Source organism: Lycium barbarum, chromosome 9 (assembly GCF_019175385.1).
Source record: "Lycium barbarum isolate Lr01 chromosome 9, ASM1917538v2, whole genome shotgun sequence".
Classification (NCBI taxonomy): Eukaryota; Viridiplantae; Streptophyta; class Magnoliopsida; order Solanales; family Solanaceae; genus Lycium; species Lycium barbarum.
Window position 1 is genome coordinate 32,233,464 of NC_083345.1, and position 16,092 is coordinate 32,249,555.

A 16,092-nucleotide genomic window follows, 5' to 3' on the forward strand; every position below is an offset into this window, starting at 1 on the left:
CAAGGTAATTAAGACAAGATATTTACGTAGAAAACTCTTTGCTCAAGGGATTAAAAACCACGATCTACCTCAGCAGGATTTCCAACTTCACTAAACTGAGCAATGTTTCAAATTACAAGCTTTTGCAACCTAGGAATTTGACCACTAATCTCTCCCCTTACAATAACTCTATTGCAAGCACACTCTTGACTAACTGTAGTCTAGCGTCAAACTGATTCAACTAACTCTAGCTGAACTTAACACCACTACGACTAACTCTAGCCAAGTGTTAACAACAAAAGCTTGATAAAAATAAAATACCTACAAAACCCTTCTTGAAAAAGTGTAGGTTTACACTGTAGATATCACAAAGATAAAGACTAGACAACTCTAGAACTCAAAGCATCTTCCGTTGTTGAGATCTGGTCCTTGAACTTGTCTTAGCTTTGTTCTTTTGAGCACCAAGAGAACTGTGGCGGCTGCACTTGTAAGGATCTGAATTTCTAAGTTTTCAAGTGATGGGTTAAACAATGCCAACATTTTGTTTAAATAGGAACTCAAATGAGAGCATGTGAGGATCATGTGAGATGCATGTGACCTCAAAAGAGACGTTACACTGGTCTTTAGCATTTAGCATGCATACAGCTGTGCTGCTGAGCATTATCTTCTCTCAACTCTACAACCTTTACTGTCTGCACCCCACTGGAACCAAGTCCTTCTAGCTTTAACTTGGAAATTTCAACTTTCAATAGAGCATTTTCAACCCCCAGCCTCTCCTCTTCAGCCAAGATCTTCTCGTTTACTTCAATGAGGCTAGATATAGTAAAGGTACATCTTGTTTCCCTTTTATTTTGCACAATATCATACTCCTCTAGGGTACCCAAAGAAAACATTTTTTTGTAATTCCTTTGGTGACCTTTCCAGTGATTACCTTGAAGTGATCAAAGACTTTGGCCAGAAGGAAGCCATTGGGGAGAGCATGTTTGCCATCCTTTATGTCTACGACTTTTATCATGTGCTCGATCATGATAGAGGGTAGGCTAATCAAATGTCCTCCATCTAGTATCTCCATTAGGAACAAGTCCTTCTTAGATGCTATGCACCTCTTTTCAGTCCTAGGCAGTACCACTTTGTTGACAAGCTTGAATAGAAGATAATAATGTGGATTCATCTGTTACTTGTACAGAGTTTCAGTGGTCACCCGTTCTCCTATTAAGAATATGATACGCTTGAAGTCATCTGAGGCCTTTATGTCCTTGTCATTTCCAGTTTTTTAATTCCTTCAGTTGGAACATCCAATATTTCACCCAACTGAGCTTCATCCAATGTAAAGTCAACTTTTCCAACCTTGCAAATCAAGGTATGATCATCAGCATACTGCAGATTCACAAAGAATTCTGCTACTTCCTTCTCATAGGCTAATGCAGGCCCTTCAAGAAGATGATCCCAACTTTAAGCTCTCAAGATATCCATTAAATCGTCGAATCCTTGGTGCCCAATCGCCTCCAAATCAAACACTCTGCCAAGCAACAGTTTTTGACCTCTTAGATTCTGTTATCTCAAATTTTCTTCATCCCTTCTATATTTTTCCTTTTTGCTGGAACCTGGTCCCTCAGTCAAGGTTACTTTTCTTTTCTTAGAGGAACCTGCTTCCCCACTAGCTGAGCTCTTTCTTTTCTTAGGAGAAGGGGTCACCTCCTTCACCTTTCTTATTTTTTCACCGACTTTCTCAGCTTCTATCTCACCCATATTTTTCCTTTCATCAATCACAGATTTTCTCTTTCCTTTAGAAATTCCTCCTCCTTCTTCTTCTTCTTCTTCTTCTTCTTCTTCTTCTTCTTCTTCTTCTTCTTCTTCTTCTTCTTCTTCTTCTCCTTCTTCTTCTCCTTCTTCTTCTTCTTCTTCTTCTTCTTCTTCTTCTTTATCAGACACAGTCACAACTTCCTCTTCATCTATCAAATGTCTTAAGTTGACTGTCTTTGCCAACTTTTTTTTCTTTCCAGTACTCTTCTCCTTGTTACCTTGAAGAGTAGAGTTGAGTTGTGTTGTGGCTCTTTGTCTAGTGGTAGGAGGTCCATTTTCTCAAGCGAATGTGGATTTACCTTTGCTTTTTCTTCCTTTTGATTTAGCACTTCCAGTTCTACTCTTGAATAAATTCCCCAATACTATATCCTCATCAGAGTTTATCTCTTTTCTTTTAGGATTTTCCTTTTCAGATGATTTTGGGAGACTAAGTTCCTTTTCTAAGAGGTCTTCCCAGGGAATAGCAATGGTGGATAAAGGTATAATATCCCAACAATCTCCTTGGGGACCAGGTCCTTCGTTCATTACCTTTGTTCCGCTGGAATTTCCCTGTTCCCTTTCAGTCTCCACAATTTCCTTCTCAAACTCTTCTTCAACAGAAATTTTTCCAGATTCTCCATCAGCAACATCATTCGCAACCTTTCTGACAATGTCATTAAGGTATTCACCAACATTTTCAAAACCGACACTTATATTATCACTTTCCATTGGCAATTTTTGTCCAAAATCGTCATTGATTCCCTCATTTTCAACATTTTCTTCTCTTAATTTCTCTATGTTTTCAACCACTACAAAACTCCTCTGTCTTTCTTCACACTCAGGAGCTATGACATCCACAGTCTCTTCATTAACAAGACCACTCAAATTCTCCTCATACCCAGCATTTAGATGTTCTCTATTAACACATTTCTCTATAACTTTCTCATTATCTAGAGAATATGGGTTACCTGAATTTGGAGATATTTCCTTTGAAACCCCTGCTTCCTTTTTTAGTAGGTCCTCTTCCACTATCGAGTGGTCTTCAGTAACACCCTTGCTTGTCACCTCCATCCTGTCATCCTTCTCAACAATTTCCTCAAAGAGATTAAGGTATTGTGAGGTTGTTATACTCCCTTGTGAGTCGGGCTTTTCTGAAAATTTTGGGGTTATAGCGGAGGAGGAATCTTTTTCATGAGTTAAGCACAGATCATTAGTAGAGGGACCAAGAACATCTATTATAGGGGAAGAAGAGATAGGGTTTTGGTCGGACAAGTTTTGAGATGTTGTGGGAGAAGGGATTGACTTTGGGTCTGACAGAAGAGACGGTTTAATAGAAGAGGGTATAGGGTTGGCTTTAGTGGAGGTGGGAGATGAAGAATTTAGGTTAGAAATGATTGATTCTGTGCTAGAAGAGGAAGGATGGAGTAAAACGGGAAGAGGGCTTGAAGATTTGAATTAGTGAAGAGAGAGAAAAAAAGAGTGACCTTTTGGCTTAAAGAGGAGAAGGGAAGTTAGGTTCTTATTGGTTAAGAAAAGTATTTCAAGCCGGTCGGTTCTGAGAAGATGAAGTAATTTGGCTCATTTTAGAAGAGACGGGAACTAATAGTGACATGGCACTCAGACAAAATTAAAAATTATGTAAGTGCTTGAAAAGACCACTAACCTAAGTCATAGGGACCTGGTCCCCTGACACTTTTGACAATGGCTTAAGAAAAAGTTCTCATGAATGCTATGTCCTGAGATTACCATATAAGCATACCTGTAAGGGTATAGGAGTGAGTTAGATATCTCTAAAAAACACTTCATACATTGCACCTTTCCTCTTATCATAGCCAATCACAGAGGAGCCGTTAGATAATCTTGAACAAAATCGACTTCAACTGATTTCTTTCGATATGCAACCAACTCAAGTCCTTAATGAAGAAGCGTGCAAACTGGTATATGGTTCATACCCTCATGTAGAATGTCATTCTTTTCACATTGTCCCTCAGAGGGTGAAATTTCACATCATCAAGAATGCTGTCTCTCTTTTCCTCAAATTCTGAAAATTACATACCATTACAAGGTTTGATGACATCTCTAATTGCATGTTCAACTCATGTCATTTACTTATTTGTATCTAAAGAGTTATCCATATTCACTCAAGATATCTCAATCCATGAGTAGTCTTCAAATTCATAAGTAATCCAGTTCAAAAGACTTCAGCATATCCAACAGAATGATACTATCTCCTGAGAAGGAGTAGGGACTAGGCCTTTTCTTCCCTTAAGATACTGTTTTTCCCTGTTAGCTATTATCAAAGAGAACCTCTTGAACTTAGTTAAGTTTTACCATCCATCTCAGCAGTTAGTACAGGGATTAGTAGTTGATGATTGTTCAGAGATTCACTTGACACCTCAGTGATCTTAACATCCTTCATCCTAACCCTCTGAGCAAATACTTGATTGCACTTGAGTTGACTGATCAAAGTACCTTTCGATGGCTACTATTGGTAAAACCAGGAGAAGATTCCTTACTTGCCATTTCTTCTTCAGAATTACTATCCATGAGCTAGATACCCTTCTCTTTTCTCCTCCCATGTCATTTCTGATGCAATATTCTTCAGACTTAGGAGGAGCTTGGCTGCAAATGCTGAAAGAAGCAGGTTCTTTTACATCTTCTGGACACTTTGTTATACTTTCTTCACTTGCTATCCTCAGCTCGAGTCATCATTTCAACTTTTTACTCTGTCCTCCTCTGTCATGATGAGAATACCATCTTCCATCAGCCACATCTTGACATATTCTAGGAGTGTTGTCTTTCTTTTATTTGACACAATTTATCAGAGGAAAACTTGCACATCTCAATTCTAGGGATATGCCTTAAGAGCTAGTATCCTTCTTATTTACATCATCAAGTATCTATCTGTTGACGAAAAGAGGTTTATCATATTGAATTCCCCGTGGCAGACACAACTCAGCACACTTGTAGTTCCAATCTTCAACTTGGTATGCACAATCAATTCTATTGGACAGTGTCTTACTAGATTTTGCTCACTTAAAGAGTACATTATCTCTTCATGATTATACTTGACACGCTCCCACTTTTTAAGGCTTTGAGTGAGAGAGGATTCTCTATTTCTTCAATCATTTTCTCAGAACAGTCACCATGTACCAACCACTGTTGACTGCCCCCTCCCTCTCACTCCAGCCTTTATACATGATCACTTGCTAGACTTAGGAACCCAAACCAACTTGGGCCCCAAGTGCGGATAGAATGGGTGAACTAGATGTCTGTTCACCCATACTGGTAACACACTCTTCTTCTTACGAGGACCAGGTTCCTGTTTTTTTGGTATGTTCTGAACATCCTCTCTGTTTTTCTGTACTGACTGAACTTTTGCTTTACTCATGTCCTTATAATGAACAGCATGATCATAATGAGTGTACCACCAGTTTTGAGTCACAGAGGAACATTCACCCTGCATATTGTGGGGATTCTTGACCCTTTTAGTACCAAAACTCTGTTTTCTATCATCACCTTTGCGCGTAGCAGTAGTTTTATCTATGGGCAAGGTCTAAAGGAGAGATTTCTCAAGCTCACTTTTGACTTGTTTTAGCTTCTTTTGAAGTAATCTATTCTTATCTACTTCGTCCATGAGACTTAACTTGGCCTTTTCAAGTTTGCTTTCAATCTCCAGACGAGTCTTACTGCCCCCCCCCCCCCCCCACTTGTTTTTTCCAAGGAGTGTTTATCTATTTTTTCATTTGGCTGTTTAACAGAGCATTATCTCTAGACAATTCCTCAACTTGTTCCTTTAGATCCACTATAGTGCAGTCCATATCATCTCTTGCTTGTTCTAAAACATCAGCTTCCTCATTTAGAGTGTTTTTCTCATTTACAAGGCTATGATATGCATCAATCAACACTTGCAAGAGATATTAACTTCTATTGAGAGTAGTTTTTAGATTTCCTTGAACATCGAGAAGATTTACCTCATTGTCATCCTCATCTTCAGATTTTGTCACAAGAGCAAAGAAGGAATCATGTTGTGAATCTTCCCCATCAATATCCATCGAGGATGCCTCCCCACAATTATTTTCATCTTCGGATTTGTCTGAGGTATCTTCCCAAGCAGCTAGAGCCTCTTCTACTATGATGTCAGCGGCAGTTTTTGAATTGAGCTTGTCGATCGGGACCTGGTTCTTTTCCTTTCCTTCTTGAGCATTTCTGCTGCAACATTCTATCTTTGACAGTTCCTCAGTCATAAGAGTTAATTCAGACTCCTCATTTCCTGGGTTATTTTTGTCCTCATCCTTGGTAACTTTCCTTTTTAACTCATACGTCTTGAGATCGTATATAAGCTCATCAAGAGTTATTTTTGCCAAATCTTCAGATTCAACGATGGGACACACTTTCTTTTCCCATGATATTGGTAATGCCCACAGTATTTTGCGGTTAAACGACTCTTCCTCATATCCTTTACCCAGAGATCGAAGCTCATCAATGATTGAGGAAAATCTAGCATACATATCAAAAATTGACTCACCATCCTTCATATTAAAGAACTCATATTCAGTAGTAAGTAGCTCAATCCTGGACAGCCTTTCCTTCCACCATTCATAATATCTTGGTGGCTTATTGATATATTCTCCTTTCTCAAGACTTGGTGGATCAGACATAACGAGAGATCCTATCTAGGTTTTACCCTTTTAGAAAGCACCTGCTCTGATACCTATTGATAGAACCTATGAATCCACCAAAACAATCCAAGGGACCTGGTCCCTAAATTGTTTTCATAGATATATACTCAAGGTAATTAAGACAAGATATTTATGTGGAAGACTCCTTGCTCAAGGGATTAAAAACCAGGACCTACCTCAGTAAGATTTCCAACTTCACTAAACTGAGCAATGTTTCAGATTACAAGGTTTTGCAACCTAGGAATTTGACCACTAATCCCTCCCCTTACAATAACTCTATTGCAAACACACTATTGACTAACTCTAGTCAAGCGCCAAACTGATTCAACTAACTCTAGCTGAACCTTAACACCACTATGACTAACTCTAGCCAAGTGTTAACAACAAAAGCTTGATAAAAACAAAATACCTACAAAACCCTTCTTGAAGAAGTGTAGGTTATCACAAAGACAAAGACTAGACAACTCTAGGACTTAAAGCATCTTCCGTTGTTGAGATCTGGTCCTTGAACTTGTCTAAGCTTTGTTCTTTTGAGCACCAAGAGAACTGTGGCGGCTGCACTTGTAAAGATCTGAATTACTAGGTTTTCAAGTGATGGGTTAAACAATGCCAACATGTTGTTTAAATAGGAACTCAAATGAGAGCACGTGAGGATCATGTGACCTCAAAAGAGACGATACAGTACTAATCTTTAGCATTTAGCATGCATACAGTTGTGCTGCTGCGGCACTGCCTGACGGAACAGTGCACACAACTTTACAACTGTCATGTGATGTACGGTCTTCAAGGATCTGATCAAGGACCTGGTCCTTGGCAAGTTTATCAAATCATCAAAACTATAAAAAGTCATAACTCATCACTTTGTTTATATAATTTTTAATTACCAAAAAAACTAATAAACCTTTTTTTTATGTTGATATATATAATATATCAAACACAACTGATTATAAATATTTTGAAATTCTTTTAATGGTTCAGATGGATGACCTGTGTGGTATCCAAATTGACCAGCTGGACAAGTTAAGCGGGTCATGTTTGCAATTTTATTTTCTGAGAAATCACTAGTAGAAAATTGTTAAATTTCTTAAGGACATCCTATCAGTATTAGGCTTGTCGGTAAAGAGTTCCCGACGAAAATCCATCAGAAGAATTATTGACAAGTCAAATTCCAACGATTTTAATATCTGGATGGTTGTTAAATTGCATCCATATTTATAATTGTTCATATTAATATTAATATACTAAAATTGAGAAATATGACATAAAACACACCTTCAAAAATACAGGTGATAATGCTATTAACTAGGGGTGTACATGGACTGGGTTAGTTCGGTTTTTTTAAACACCAAACCAAACCAATTGCATCGGGTTTTTTAATTTATACACCAAACCAAACCAATAAAATTCGGGTTTTTCAACCTCGGGTTTTTCGGTTTTCTCGGGTTTTTCGGGATATTTTTTGGAATAGTCTTGATACAAAATATATAACTTTTACTTCAAATATTTCTTTAGTCCTAGTAAGATAAAACTATATAATTAAGGTGTTTCATAAGAAAATAACACAAAATACGAGAAGAGTGATGACATTGTAATAAAATATTCAACAAAAGATAATAAAATCGGTTAAAATAAATATTGCTAATTAATAAGCCATAAAGAAAATGACCATAATCTAAAAAATACTAAGTCATGCTAAAATAAGTACGGCTAATAAGTATTAATTACATGATAAGAAAAAAAACTTAAGTTATGTATTTTCACTCTCTAAACCAATTATACAAAACTAAAGAATAGATATTCAACATTATTTTCATTCCTAGTGGTAAATTGAATTTCTTTTGTTAGTATTAGTGTTGAGTTGGTTTTGGTGGACTTTATATGAGTTACTAACATCCATAAGATATAAAACTTATTGACATTCAAAATTCTAAGTTCAAGCTTGAATAATATAATAATACATAAAAAACTACGAAAAAATTAAGAAATATTTATAAATTACATTACAAATAAATATTTTTATGGATAAAATATTTTAAAAATTGAATACATGTAATGTCGGGTTGGTTTGGTTCGGTTCGGTTTGACTTTTTTTAGCTAAAACCAAACCAAACCAATTATGATCGGGTTTTTTTTTTCAACACCAAACCAAATCACTAATCGGGGTTTTTTCTCGGTTTGACTCGGTTTATCGGTTTGGTGCGATTTGTCGGTTTACTTTTTACACCCCTACAAGTATTAACCTTATGCTTTTTCCCTGTTGAGAGAACTTTTGTGATTTGCCGAGTTGACCGACAATAATACAAAAAAAAAAAAAAAATTAAAGATCAGAAAAGATAAAAAAGAATTAGTGCTATAATTAAATGCATTACACCTTTCAATATTGAATTGTTTTACAATTTTAGGATGCAATTAAACTTCAGAAAACTAAAATGCATTTTTAATCCTAAAGAAACAATAGGTATATGTAATGCTATCAAATTATTATGGGGTTTCAAACAAGTAAATATACAAAAACACTTGCCACAATAATCAATCTCTAATAACTAGTACTCATTGAATAATTATTTGGATAATAATACTCGTTAACATGTAACAATTAAATAATTAGGTCTATTCACCAACCAATACAAAGAGGATAACATTGTTATCAAATGAATATAAAAAAAATATTAAATAGAAAACAATAGATTTGAGACTTGAAGACCAATAACAACCGAAGATATTACGTTAGAATTATCTACTACCAGAAGATATACTCAAATAAAGCTCACACCTGTCTCGCTTAAAGAATATGTCGTTATATTGTTAAAAATTGAATTCTATCATTCTCAATCTTCAAATTGAGATGGATGAAGACGATTTAAGATATTCAAATGCTAGTTAAAGAATTTTGAATGTCGACAATGCAAATTAAGAAATTTTGCACATGATCTGCATGGAAATTCCAATGCTTTCATAAGCTATTCTTGCTAGCACGCTAGCCTTTTCGTTTTTGGTACCTGAATTTTTGTATTAGTTACCAAATGTGAATCATATACAAAGCCATAGCAGTCAGCAGAAGTAACTCACTCTGCTATCCTAAACTGTAACAAAGAGAAAACTCAGCAAAACTATGTACTAGAGAGCTAGAACAACTAGAATTTAATTTGATGACACTATTTCTAATTCTAGGAGAAACTTTCAAACAACAAACAATGGCAATGTCTCTAGCTAAACTTCCCTACTCTCTGCTTTTCTGCTCCGAGTGTTCCTCCCAATCCAAATACCATGAATATACTCAGCGTATAACATCTTAAAGATTTGAGCCTTTTGTGCCTTCCCCGTTGCCCTCTGAAGGATCTCTTGTTGATGTTGATCAATCTGGCCAGTTGCTCTTTGGAAATGCACACTAGCCTTTTTCCTACCTAGTAAAGGGGCTAGTAATTGTAACAGCACAATGTTCTAGGGAATAAGAAAAGAGAATTGAAATAACTAATGACTAATGGAAGTTGGAGAGTAAAAAATGTTTGGTGCCGTGCTGTCGCACCTCCAAAAGGACATATATTTTGAAGTTGAAGTAATACTTCTAGTTCGGAAACTTACATGTTTTCTCCTTGCGGTCTACAGTAACCACGACTTGAATTATTGGTCTTCTGGAATCCTCAGGTGATGGATGGATATCCTAGTTCCACAACCTAAATATCCTCTTTAATGCCTAGCCGTTCGGTAGACGATTTAAAGTGTGTCTTCCAACACCCATAATTACATTTATATAACCAATATTAGGGCTTATGGTTAAATTAAGTAATGGGTCGTCTGACTTAGCTAGGCCCAAAAGATTTTTTATTAATATAAGTGAAATAGATATAGGGGTGTCAAATATGCGCGTAGGGCCAAATTTGGCGGGTAAAAATAGACTGAGTTAATAAATGGGTGTGTTATTGACCCGCCCCAAAGTTTTTTGGGCTGAATGGCATAAAATGTGGGTCATGACCCAACCCTTACCCCGCCTGAAAGTTACTTGGGCTAAAATGAGCTAAAATGCGGGTCATAACCCAACCCGCCCCATTCTTACTAAATTTTAATTTCTTCGTTTGTTCTTTTATATTTTTTTAGTACCTAATAAATTATTATTTTTCTTTATTATGGCTATATATAACATATCAGGAAAAAAATGTTTTTTTTAAAAATATTTTGACAGGATATCTCAATGAGTCAATTTGGGTTGTATATCAAGCCAACTTTTTATGGGCTGAAATGAGTTGTGCTGAAATGAGCTGAATTAATAATTGAACCGGTCAATGATCAACCCCAAACTTAGACGGGTTAGGCGGCTCATGTTTTAGATCCAAGATATTTAAAATTTCCTAGATGGCTAACTGTAACCTGTACGGCAACTTATATTAGGATGCAAAACACTTGGGAGTGTAGACTTCATGATACAAGTGTCGAGTTAAATAGATACTTATATATCTCCTGGTTAAAACTCATTAAATTAAAATCTTGGCTGCGCATGTATTCATTCACGTGCCACATGGCGTTTCCACTCACCTCACTCAGAGCCAAGTCGACATAGTTCATCAGTTTAGGTTCAACCACTATATTTGTATTAAGAATTTAATATGAACAAATAATCTAACCAGAATCCAGAAAGCAAAAAAATTTGTAATTCATAACTCATAAACTATAAATCTTGACTCCGCATCTAACCACACCTTAATCCTTAATGAACAAAGGAAATTACGGAAAATTAAACTAAAGAAACGGATAACATCAAGAAAAGAGCACAACATACCTCAAGTATGATTTCTAGTGTTCTCAAGTATGATTTCTAGTGTTGGCTTGATAGATCCCAAAGCTTTTTAAAACCAAAATAGCACAACACAAAAGGTTGCCGTGCCCAAAAATATTAGTTTCGAAAGGGAGATAGAACAAGGGTTTGCCAATAACAAGCTCCTATTTAAACTAATAAAGTGAAAGTAAAATAAGGTGTGTGTTTGATTCCTATTCAAATTGGGTTTTCTTATGTCAACAAGTTTCCTTAGCAAACATGGTAAGTCATTTAAAAAGTTGCCATTATCAATCCTAATTTGGTAAATCTCTGAATTTGGCGTAGGTTTCCATAGCAAACATGGTAAGGCATATACATCATAATTACTAATCCTAATTTGGTAAAACTTACAAGTTCGCTAGATATGATTTCCACTTACCTTTTGCTCTTTCTCTCTTATTAATTATTTTCCTTTTTTGGATTAGGATTCGCAAAATCTCTTTCCTTTTGAATCATGGGTTCCACAAGTGACTTGATCTCCAAGGAAAAAACAATAATAAGTATAACGTCACTAATTTACATGTCACACCCCAACGAGGAGCATGACGGGCACCGACCTATAGGCTGGATAGCACCTGGCATAACAGTTACCATGATTATCATATAATACGACTCAAACATGACTCGAGGACACCTGTACGTAGAAAAGGCCCAAATACAGAAATATGCAATAATTCAACATATATATTTATATATGTATATATATGTGTACATAAGCGAGCCGACAAGGCCGCTACAACATAATAAGTGTCATAAAGCCGGCAAGGCTATCAGGAGAATACCAAAATCAAAACATGACTGACAGGGCCAGACATAATGTCTACATACCCCACTGTGTCTATGAGCCACATAATGTCTACATACCCCACTATGTCTATGAGCCTCTAAGAGTGTGCATATGAACATATATCATAATAACATAAATATATCGAAAGTTAGCAAGTCCGGAGTAGTGGCACTTGCTGACACCCGTTGAAGCTAATAGTCCTACTAAAGAGGTCCTCTGCTCTGTCTGTCAGGACCTGCAGCATGAAATGCAGCGTCCTGTGGGATGGGATGTCAGTACAGATAAAAGTAGTAAGTATGTAAGGCAGGGAAGTAATAACATAAGTAAGACATAATATAACACAAATGTGGTTAGGAGAAACCTGGACATCTGGAAATCGTACGAGATGCAATGCATGATAAAATCATTTTTTTCATATGCAAGTATACATATATAATATAAGAGTTAGTGTTGCGGAACGTGCAACCCGATCCATATATAATGTTAGTGTTGCGGAACGTGCAACCCGATCCATATATTATGTTAGTCTTGCGGAACGTGCAACCCGATCCATATATCATATCATCCTACGTCCGGGACACATATCGAGGCCAAGGAATGACTCAAATGATAATACTCACATTAACATCATAAGGATCTTTCATAAAGTATACGGACGGTTCAATAGGAGTCAATGAACGACTTAGCTAGGGACGTTTACTTAATTTCGTATAATATCGAAAATTTTCGTAAAAAAAAGGGATTTTCGGAAAAATATGCATCTTTCATAAAATACGTATTTTTCGAAATATATATATATATATATATATATATATATATATATTTCGTAAAATGTAGGAAATCCATCCGGAATAGACTCGAACGGATTGATACTGCACACTAGGGGTTTTATTGATTCGTGCCAAGGAAAGCGATAGTGAAAACCTTACATACCTTATTCTCTAACTTGCTGCTTGAAGGGATTTCCTATCCTGAGCTTGTCCTTTCCTCCGCACCTATACGAGGACATGTAAATCCTGGGTTAGTCCTCCTCGACTTGCATGCAAATATTTTGGTGCTAATTTTCCCAATTATCCGAAGTTACGGAAATTCGGGCAGCATTTCCCTTGCATCATCTACTTCCTCCAAATTCTAAAACAACTCCCAAACATGATTAACAACATCAACAATAATATAATCAAGATACTACATGATAAACAAATGCAAATCCGTCCCAAAACTTCCTTAAAAAACAATCCATAAATTAACAACATCAACAACTCGAACTATAATCTTTCTATCATGGTTTTCTTCACTTTAAAGCATTGAAACCCTTCAAGGACAACTCAATAACTAAATTAGGATGATAAACATACCTTATTAGTCCAGAAACTCCAATTGTAACACTCCACTTTCAAGCTACAAGGCCAACAACTTGCTGCCAACATGAGCTACTAGGATATCCTAACTAATCTCGGGTTTTACGAGCTCACATCTTACTTAGATGATGGGAAGGGATTAGGAGAGGGTTGTGGAGTGTATTAGGAAGCTTAGGGTATTTTGGTATGAAGAAAGTGAGGTTTAACACACAATAGATCAATATATAACATTCCAGAAAACTCTCCACCGCCTTACATTAACGACCCGTATCTCCCACCGTACATTTCCAAATTGCAATCTGCCAGTTGCATTGGAAAGAAGACTCACTGAACTTCAGTTTACATAGGTTTATGCATTCCATAACTCCTGGTATTCTAGGAGATATTCCTCTCTCAAGTTGACCCAAAATTTCCTATCTAAAATTCTGTCAAGTTTTTCCAAAATTTCGACAAACTTAATTTCTTCGATTCGCTTGATCCTGGAACATTTAGACCCTTGCTTAGTACTTATTAAAAATACTCCTTAACCTTATAAGGGTTCCATGACCTATCCGAGCTTACGTTAGTTTACTTACGACGCAAACGCTGCGAATTTTTTCGAGTTGTAACATTACACTTCCAAGTTCTCTCCAATTTCTAGATGGAAAATACTTATATATATTTAATTTACACCAAACTAGACAATATATAATATTATTTATTATTATATTAAAAGAAGATAGTCAAGCTTGATATTAAGGAAAAAACACTTGGCACTTTTAAGACAAAATCTAAGAATATTTTAGACAAATCTAATAAGGATTAGGCAATTAATTAGATAAGAGATTGAGGAACTAATTACATACGAGTAATAATAGGGAATTACTTAGATTAGAGATTGAGTTTGAATGTTTTTTTAATTTTTTTTTTTTTGTAAACTAAATTTATAAAAAATTCAAATATTTGATAAGGTGCATTGAATTTCTTAGCAACTGCGAAATATCCTATATTCTTTAACAATGATTTTTCTTCCAAACAATAATAATAATTATTATTATTATTATTGTTATTATTATATTAAAAGTGGGGTAGTCAAGTTTGATATTGAGTCAAGTGGCTTCAAAAGCCACTTGGCACTTTTAAGACAAAATCTAAAATATTCTAGAAAAATCTTATAAGAATTAGGTAATTAATAGATGAGAGATTGATGAATTTAATTACTTATGAGGAAGAGTAGGGAATTAATTAGATTAGAGATTGAGTTTGAATGGTTTTTTTGGTAACTAAATAAATACAATTCAACTATTTGATAAGGTGAATTGAATTTCTAAGCAAATACAAGATATTCCATATTTGTTAAGAATGATTTTTTTCTCCGACGAATAGTAACAACAACAATAATCAATATCTGAACATAATTATAAATGTCAATATTAGTTTTCACTTGATAAACTTAGTGGTTTTATATTGAATCTGTTTTAATGTTTTTCAAGAATTTTGAGATAAGAAAATTTTAATTTTAATTTAAAGATTAAAAAAATTGAATTGAGATTAAAACGAGAATCTTTGAACTTGAATTAAACTGATAGCTTTTTTATTCGTGTAATGAAGGTAGGGTGACCTGTTGTTGTTGTTGTTTTTTTTTTTTTTTTTTTTTCTTTTAATAAAATCCACTAGGCATTTTGGTGCCTATAGCTAATTTTATAAAGTTTTCTCAAAGCAAATCTAACAGGTCTTTACAAATGTAGCCAACGGCTAATAATCAAAAACAAATTAAACTAATGACCAAATTAAGACTTATAGCTTGTCTTAACTAGATACTACAAATTGCTAAAGAATTAATTAAAAGCAGTAGAAGTAACAGTGAAAACTGAAATGAATCTTTCGGACCTTGCCTAAGCACACTACCTTCTCCAAATATTGATAATTCCTCAGTAGGATGAGCATCCCGGGGTGCTAATACCACCCACTGAGAAAAAAGCAATAAATAGATCATGAGTGAAACTTTGTAGTTCAAGCAGTCCCAAAATAGCATCGTATACCATGTATACCACTGGTATATCTGTGTATATCAATCTGAAATATCTGTTGTTCAAATACTTCCCAACTGTAGTATATTACACTGTTTTCCCTAACTGCTATAAATTTTGCCCCAGCAGTATTGCACAATCTTCAAGTTGTATTGTTTCCTTGCAGTTGCTGCAAATAGCCCTTGCAGCCTTTGTTGCTTTTTGCTCCAGTGATGCAGTTCATCTTGTGACACCACATTTGCATATGAACTGCAGCATATATTGCCTCTTGCTGCATTTGTTCATTTCTTCCAATATCTTGTGTAGATTGCATTAGTGTAGGTTGCTGCACCAATCATTTGCTACTGTCCATTAATTATCCATGCTAACCTGCAAAATAGAGCACTACACCAGCAACCAAGAAAATTGCCGCTCTTTTTCATAACTGATTCCTTGCAGCAGATGAAACAAAACTACACCACATCATTTCCTCGTAAGGATCAGTGATGTAGTTATATTTCCTAGCCATCTTGTGCTGATCAGAAGTAGCTTGCCAGATCAGCATAATTTTCATCCTAGCACCAGACCAGCTAAGCTGCCACTTGCTCAATTCTAGTTGCATTGGTTCCCTTCAGTTGTTGTATGTATAATGCAGCCATCTTGCAGCTTTCGTGTCCTCCTTTTGTTGTTGTGAGTCCATGTTAAG

General features: G+C 35.6%; 1 long non-coding RNA gene across 1 annotated transcript; it reads right to left on the reverse strand.

Annotated features, from left to right (window-relative positions):
- Positions 1-12,032: 12,032 nt before the first annotated feature.
- On the reverse strand, positions 12,033-13,567 carry LOC132608886 (uncharacterized). The gene is made up of 3 exons (XR_009570592.1): positions 13,396-13,567; positions 12,974-13,035; positions 12,033-12,297 (listed from the first exon to the last, which is right to left on the reverse strand). It is a non-coding gene; the product is annotated as an uncharacterized LOC132608886 (long non-coding RNA).
- Between the last annotated feature and the right edge of the window lie 2,525 nt (positions 13,568-16,092).